This window comes from Numida meleagris, chromosome 2 (genome assembly GCF_002078875.1).
Source record: "Numida meleagris isolate 19003 breed g44 Domestic line chromosome 2, NumMel1.0, whole genome shotgun sequence".
NCBI classification, from domain to species: domain Eukaryota; kingdom Metazoa; phylum Chordata; class Aves; order Galliformes; family Numididae; genus Numida; species Numida meleagris.
In genome coordinates, this window is record NC_034410.1 from 35,181,562 (window position 1) to 35,190,202 (window position 8,641).

At 38.3% G+C, this 8,641-nt stretch overlaps 1 long non-coding RNA gene across 3 annotated transcripts in view; it reads left to right on the top strand.

Moving 5' to 3' along the window:
• LOC110393324 overlaps positions 1 to 4,901 on the top strand; it is a 5,679-nt gene extending 778 nt beyond the window's left edge. Inside the window, exons 1-2 of one of the 3 annotated variants that reach the window (XR_002434957.1) lie at positions 7 to 2,082; positions 2,468 to 4,901. This is a non-coding gene — a long non-coding RNA (uncharacterized LOC110393324). Of the gene's footprint in view, positions 1 to 6 lie in introns of those variants that run through there. The other 2 variants (XR_002434954.1, XR_002434956.1) reach the window with 2 other exon arrangements.

Consider the following 8,641-nt stretch of genomic DNA (forward strand, 5'->3'; position numbering starts at 1 on the left):
CCGCCCCGGTCTCGGTCGCTGTGTCACCTGGCACCATGTGCTCCTCAACAGCGTTGAGAATTGTCTTTATTCGTGCAACTTCTCCGTGGGGAGGGACTTTTTTCTTTTGTTTTTAAGACCTTCTTTCCCATCTTCGCCACTGCACAATTTGGATGTGGAGTTCCTGGAAAGTGAACACTGGCAATGAGTGCAGCTTTCCCTGAAAGCTAAGACTGCTGCTTATTCCCTGCTGAGTAGAGAGAGGACCGCGGATGTCAGCTCCATCTTTTTTTTCTTTTCCTTTTTTCTTTTATTTTGACTTTGAGGTGCATTTCCTCTCCCTGCTCTGGGAACTGGCAGATACAATTCCTGTAGGCAACTTTGCATCAAGACGGAGACTGTGAAGTTGATACCTCAATGCTTTTCTTAGCTGTGCTCTTCTATTAATTGGTGTTAGAAAGTGCAACCTTGTAGCACAGTTATTGAATAATCATTAATCTGTGGAGGATACACAAGCCCAAAGGTTAATAATAAGAATAACAATTAATAATAGTGACTTTGCTAGCAGGGAGACTATTTTCTCAGAGTTATTAAAAGGCACTCCCATTTATACTACGTACAGAGAGGTGAATTTGGCCCTGGTGTGCTGAATACCACATTACTGCAGCAAGCCCACAGATGAATCCTCCCCATTATCTTCACGCTATCAGGCCTCTCACTTTTTCTCCCTTTAAAATGTATCAAGCGCTGCTCTCATTTTAAATAGAAATGCTCAAGCTTTAATCAATTCTGACATTTCCACTGGAAAATAACATCTAGCTCTCTTACATAGATAAAAATTTATTTGCCTGCAGCTGGTCTGCTGCAGTGCTTTGGACCTATTTGCTTCTCAGAAAAGACTTGGTTTTTCACAGTCTCTAGGTACCATGGGGCAGTAAATAGAAAGTCAGTGCAAAGGGGATGTTCACACTTTCACGGGCACAACTCTCCACTGCTTCCTCACTGAGCTCCTCTGTCTGCCTAACCAGCATGCTCCTGTTGTCCAAGCCCTGTCTCCTTTATTTGTATCACACCTCTGCCTGGCTGGTCAGTGAATCCTAATAATAATCATGTTTCATGTCTCAGAAATCTAATAATCAAGTTACTCATTCATATAAATTGCAACTAAGCTGTTTGGGTTCGTTGTGTTATCCCCACTTTAAAGGCAGGGAAACTGAAACAGGAAAATTAACACATGTGCCCGAGGCCACACATGGATTTAAGAGTAGGTACAGGACTGGAACTGAATTCTGTATTTAGACCATGCCTCCTCTTAAAGATTCTGAAGCACACTGTGGAAAATGTTTTTAAAGAAGGAAATGTAATATAACCCTTATTTTTTATTGACTTTGTATATTAGTCAAATTGCACTTTTTTTTTTTTAATATATATCACATTTCCTTTTCTAAATACAAGATTTATTCAACTTTTGACAAAGCACGGTGGTACCTTTCAGTTGTAGTCAGTTTACTGTGGAAACAAGAAACATTTACTGTGAGACTGTGAGCAGTAATGGGAACAGAATTGCTTGTTATTAGGTCATTGTAAACAATATCCACTGGATGTTACGGTGTACTTATAGGCCAACACAATATAATGAGAAGTTCAGCATTAGTATAGATAAGGTGCTATTGCTTACCTGGCATGCATCAGTTTCCACCGTAATTCTCTTTCGGTGTTTTCAGCAGCAAAATACTTAGCGTGGGTTTAAGCATTGAAAAATGTGTGGGACAACCATATACCATGAGAGTTATGATTTATATCATTAAGCAGTGAGTTTTACAGAGTTGTGTCACTCATGTCAATGAAGCAAGAAGTATATTGCCGGCCCTTTAGCTGTGGCATGTCATCAAAGCTATATTATGGTATGACTGAGCGCAGATGGCATGTCTAAAAAGCAGGTGTACAATATAACTTTCATATTACTGACATGTAGATATTTCCTCTTCCTCAGTGTCCATTCCCAGATGTTTGCTTGCCCAACCTTCCACAGGAACTACAGAAAGTCCTGCTCATCCTGCTCATCTGTCATGTCTGGAATTGTACCGTCCAAACCCATACAGAGTATGAGTTTATACATATTTGTATGTATTTCTGCTGACAGCTCCTTTCTGAGTTTTTTTTTCACAGTCCTGATTTGAGGAAAGTGGATGCAGATCTCATTCAAATAATCTTTCTCCAATACTATCAACATTGCCTGCCAAAAATAAAAGTGGCATATGAATCACAACAATTCACTCATGGTTTTGTGGATTTAAAGCCTGCAAAGGAACATTAGAAATCCACATGATGTTCCTGAGTTTTATGAACTTTGAACGGTGGTAAAAGTGTATATATCCAAATACCATCTTATTGATGATCTGTCTTATATGGACTGCAGATCTATCACCTCTTCAAGCAAAGGACAATATTAACTGAAACTATCTCTGTCCAAATGTTTATCTTTCAGGTGAGGTGGCGAAACTGTTGAATCTGCAGACTGAAACTGTCAGAAGCCTTTCCTGAGGTGCCCCTTACTGAAATGTTACTGTGGCATAATGATTTGGAAATAAGCCTTTGTGTGAGAAGAGCTATCAGATCCTCTGGGAAACGTTTCAGATACTTTCCAGTTCCTTTCAGACATGTAAATATGTTTAGACATGAGCAGAGAGTAGAGCTGGGGAGTGGAGTAGGGCAGGGAATCGGGTGGGGTTAGAAGCTTCCTCATAGATCCTGGAACCAAATAAATACACTTTTTTTTTTTTTTTCTTATCTGATGTTAGCTGGTGCTTGAAATGGTCAACATTAAGAAGAAACGCTGCATGAATGTGTGTATGTGTAAGAGCTATGTTGACCCATGATTAAAAGAGAGGGCCATGCTCAGATACTTGCACCAATCCCAAGAAATACAAACCTTATAAAGTATGACTTCTTTCCAGCTCTAGCTATACACAGCGTAGTGTACAGCTATAGCACTGGAAACCATTGCATGCTACCTAGCACTTCTTATGATTCCTTGCTTTCTCCATGATTTGCTTTAAGCTAAGCACATCAGAAACTGAAGTTAACGTTTGAGGTTTTTTTTTTCCCTCTTAACCTACAAGAACGGCAGCCTGACTCTGTAATGTGCTCATGTGTTATTACCTGTGAAACAGAGCAAAAAGACTGCTCACTAGCAAGGTCTGCCCATTGCTGTCCAGCTGCCTAATGACATGTTAAGACTTGGTTTGAGCAACTGTGCTCCAACCAGTATTACAATAATCAGTTGCAGTTGAAGATGTCAGTAAAAAAAATACAACCAAGCTAGTGTCCTATGCATATTTTAAATGCAAATGGCCATTATCAGCTGTATCATAACTTTATCTGACGTCTGATCTCACTGGTGGCTCTGTGGAAAAGGCTCAGATGACTTTTTCTGAACACATCTGCTTCTTTAGTGCGTTTCTGCAGTCTTTTGATTATCTGACTATCTGTTGGCTAGACACCAACCTCCTGAACACAGGCCTGTGTCACCTCACTACCTGTGTCTCTCCTAAAAATCTGTTCACTAGAAAGAATATCATTCCAATAATATAACAAATTAATGGTCCTTCTGCAGACTGGCTTGAGTTTCTTCCAGCCATTCACTGGAGGTGCTTGTTTCCAGGCCCTGATGCTGCACAGTACCTCAATCCATTCAGCTTCTCTTCAAGATGGTGACTACTTTCCGCTCCACATCTCTGCTGCAGAAGATCTTGTGATTACCTGAAAAAGTGAATTGCATCCTGTAGATTTCCCCTTAAAACTTCTGCTTCACAGAAGAGATCAGCTTGTGACAGATACGTCAACGATGTCAGACTCACTTCTCTGTTGCCTAATTGCCCTCTCCACCCTCTGTCAATCTGAAACTCTCATTTTGGAAAGGATTGAAGGAGTTGTATTAATATTTGTGCTAGCCACTTTTTTCCTGCACATTGTCTGCTCCTTCCCCTTGGTGTCTGGTTTGTCTTGGTTGCTTTAAAAAATTCTGTTGCCTCTAGTGAGGGACTGCCAGATTAAACCAGTATAGAGAAGCCAGGTCTACTTTTACAAATACAGGTTGTGTATAATAAATTCAGGTTTTACATCTATGCAAATTAAATCATCATATGATTCTGACTACATGCATTTTTTTTATCTAATATGGCATATATTTCACAAATTATATTTAACTTATACGCATGTTGCTATTCTGAATACCTGACTAGGAATTAGAGAGAGTACCACTAGATCTTAGTAAATGGGCTTATGGAACCAGGAGAAATAAGAGAAAATCATCTCTTTTCCTTGTGTTCCTGACAAGTCTAGTGTAAGGGCTTTTCCTACTCTAGATGGCAAGATAAACACCTTACCACAGAGCTGTTCAGAAATACAAGTACATCTTGTAATTGGAAATTTAGAGAATTTACAAAGAACAAAACAAAATACCCTAAAAAAAGGAAGTTTTAAAGTAATGTGTCTTTGGTCTAGTGTTTGTCATATCTACTTGGTATGGCCTTCCTCTAATGTTTCAGTCATGCAGCGTAAGACATTAGTCACAATGTCAAAATAAGCATGTTACTTCTGCAAAAATGTATTTTCACCTCAGGAATATTGTGAAGTGAAAATAGGATTTAGCACAATTCTTCCTTTTGAGTTATTCTACAGACAGAACAGTTTTAATGTAAAGCTCTAAATCTTGCAAGGTGATTCCTGACCATAGGTATGCCATACCTTGAAGAATATGTCAACTGAGTGCTGACAAGGACGACGCTGTGAAGGTAACAACTCAGTGCTTTCAGTGTTAACTGTCCTCAAGAACTGCTGTTTTTTGTGTGTGTGTGTGTGTGTGTTTGTTTGTTTCTTTGTTTTCCCAATAAATAAATAAGTATTTTGGTGAGCTCAAAGATGTCTCCGTCAATACTTATATTTCAGTCTGCAGGTGAATCTGGATGCTGTGAAATGTGCAACTGAGGTAGAATTTAGGTGTGATCCAGAAAACCTCTGCTAAGCAGAGGCACTGCTAAATAGCGAAGCTGTACATTAGTCCTCAAAATTCATCCTTTTCCATCTGGGAGTCCCAGGCTACCTTTTGGGCCTGCTCATGCCCTGGTCCTCCGCATGCCAGGTCTATGATGTTTTGTTCCTCTACCCAAATCACTTCATTGGCACAACTTGACCCCTACTCCTTGGGCTCCCTTTTTTAAAAATTTTTTTGATTTTTTTTTTTATTTGTATTTTTTAATTGAGGGTGTTGATGTGTATGTTCCACAGCAATTTCAGATAGAGTGGACAGAAATAATCCTAGGAAAATTCAGCTTATGTTCCAACCCTGAGAATAACCTAAACATTAGATTATGATCTAAGGAATCCTGGATTTGTTGTGGGGCCTCAAGGGCACTGTTTCAGTAGAAGGGTCAAGAATGCTTTTTCTAAAATAACCATCAGACTGATGGTCAGAGTCCTTCCCTGGGGGAGAGGAGTGTGAACTGGAGCCTTTCAGGGCAAGAGCAATGAATCCCGTGATTTTCTGACTACTCTAATCACAGAGCTGTTATACAGAGGGAGATGAGAAGCCAGCTTCTCCTCTAGCTATGTTTTAATGAAACATCAGATTTGAAGGAAAGATCACAGGAACCTATTTTCATACAAAGAATTAGGGTGTAGATACTGAGTGGATGGAGGCATCTCTCAGACAGCCCAGGGTTTGTAAAGCTCTGTAAAGAGCCCTGCCTTCACAGGTAACCCTCAGGTAAAGGCCTGGCTATACAGGGAGGCAGCATTTGGTATTTGGGACAAACCTTTGTGTTTTCTCTCTGCTAGTGCCAGTCAGCTTATGTTGGGGTCAAAGCACAATGTGCTGGCTGTTTTCCAGGCTGCCCAAGCTTCTCTCTATGCACAACACTTTAAAAACATGGTTCTGGATATCAGATAGGGGACCATGGGCTTGAAAACAGGATGCTGGAACACCATGGTTTTGTAGTACCAGAGTTCTTTACTGGATTACACCATAAACCATATAAATTAGTATCTGTCTATTCATAGCAGTTGGTTCCTTATCAACACCAATACTTAGTGCCTGCTAGTAACTGTTCTCTCAGTAGATTTTATGGTCCATTTTAATTTTGTATCACAAAGGACAGCACAGAAAAAAATGTTGGATTGAATATAATTTATAATGAAAATTCTCACTATGTTTCCCATTAGAAACGGTAATGGTTAGGACACTCATACTGGCTTGAATTCTCTAGGTTACAAGGTTCCATTTATATATTTGTGGAAGCTAACTAAATTAAAATGAAAATCTTTGCACTTTTAACACTTTTTGACATTTTTTTTTTTTTTTTTTTTTTTTTTTTTTTTTTTTTTTTTTTTTTTTTTTTTTTTTTTTTTTTTTAGGAAGTGACAGTGAGATTCAAAGTTGCTTATTTCTCATAAAAAAAAATCATTTCATTTGATCTACTTGCAAACTTCCCAAATCAGGGAGCAACATACTTTTCAGAAAATGATGACAAAATGACAATAGTGCAGTGCACAGATTTACCCTGCCACATCATAGCTGGCTGCTTTTGCCACGTACAGGATGTATGTGCACAATTCAGACAATTTGTCACATGCGTGTTTCCTTCCCCAAACCTGCATGATGTAGCTGAAGAGGAGGCTACAAAAGCTGTCCTGAAAGCCTCCCACTTGTGATCTGCATCCTACAACATGGAATATTCTAAATATCATGGGCTTTCCCTAGCTAACAAGCTGGTTATTCTGGCTATGCATAGAGATACAGATTTGGGTCTTAATTAGCATCTGCAGTTTAATCAAACCATTTATGATCCTGAGAAATCTGAACTGTGGTCTTTCTGGTTTTTCTGATGACAGAGAAATATCATAAACAAAAAGGAATTAAAATAATGGTTTAATACATAAAGCATTTGGAGCAGCTATGGTTGTGACAACTTTTCTGGAGAAGTGGGAGGTTTGGAGCTCTGTTTTTTCAGTATCTGAAGAAGATTTTAAAGATAGTAGACACAAGAGTAATACATTAGGGAACTCACAAAAAAATTTGTAGTTTAAGTTTAAACAGTTTTCTATTTAATTTCACAGGGACTAACTCTTAGTGACAATGCTGTAGATCTCCAGCTAGGCTTAGTTTAATCATAAAAGAAGTTGGCCCAAGAGAAAATCAGGAATAAATTGCCATGAAAGTGGATTGGCCTGTTCAGTCTGGTGACCTAGTGAAACAGCACAGGACTTTATAATCTTTGACGCAGACAGGTCTTCATTGTTGAAGGAAGCAGGAAGTGTAAAGAAGGCTGTAATTGCATATTCTTTAATAAGAAATATAATTGTTGCTTTCTCTGAGCAGATCTCAGACAGATTTTAATAGTGAGCACACACTGAAAAGTCTCTGAAACACACCCTTCATTCCTAATTTGTTCATATACATTGATATATTCTAATGTATTTACGCCCTCTACAAATGTAGTCCACGTAGAGCATTTCTGATGTGCAATGTAACTCTTTTTTGCTTTTAGATCAACTACAATGCAGAGAAATATAATGGAGCATGACTCAGTAAGAGAAAGAAAGTCCAATAGATGTGTTTGTTTTCATACTTTGAAGTTTCTGTCTTAAAATAAGGGTTTATTATTAACATGATTATAGTGATTGGAGACTTTACTACAGTGTCAGGACTGTGCTATCTTTCATATTCATTGAATCAGTTCCAGTTGTTTAGCATGATTTTAAAAAAAAGCAGTTTTTGTTTCAAGAAACTTTGAATTATAAGTGAAGTAGTACCATTTTTTTTGTGCTGAATTTGAAGGAATCACTTATTGTGTTGAACTAGTAGAGATATAAATCTTGGGCAGCATGAGGAAAAGCAGTGTTACACAAAGCTTATTGTCACTACTGAGTATGAACTCTAGCAAAAACAGACACGAGCTTCGCCTAGCAGACTTTTATTTGTGATGTCTTAAATACAGTTTTTCTTATTTCTTCACATTCTATACTCTTGTTCCAGTCATTACAAAACAACCGGTTGTTTTAATTGGCAGTAGGTGTAAGGCTTCCTGTGAACCATGGTAACTGAGGCTTGGGATTTACAAATGATTGTTTAGTTTTTATCAAACTCCCTCAATCTGTAGAGCTAAGCAAAAACATGCTATACTTTGGAAATGAGTTCAGCAGTGACTGTCCTTCAGAAACTGTGCTATGTACTGTTCCAGTACATAGGAGTGCCATGGACAGCTTTTTCAGGACAATTAAGATCACAGACACATGTTCTGTTGAGTATCATGTTTTAAAAGGCATAATTCTTATTTCTGGGTAATGCAAAGTGAAGAAAACATTAGCTTTTCCTCCCAGGAGTCTCATGTCTTCAGCTTATTTATAAAACAGATATCCCACCAAGATAGTGGACTTCTAAGACTCTACATGATGACGCAACTGTAGAACAATCAGCTCTAAAATGTTAAAGAATTCAGGATTCATACACGTAGAGGTCATTTTTGTTTTGATTTACTATGAAATGGAAATGAAAGAAAAGGAAAGAAAAGAAAAGAAGGAAAGGAAAGGAAAGGAAAGGAAAGGAAAGGAAAGGAAAGGAAAGGAAAGGAAAGGAAAGGAAAGGAAAGGAAAGGAAAGGAAA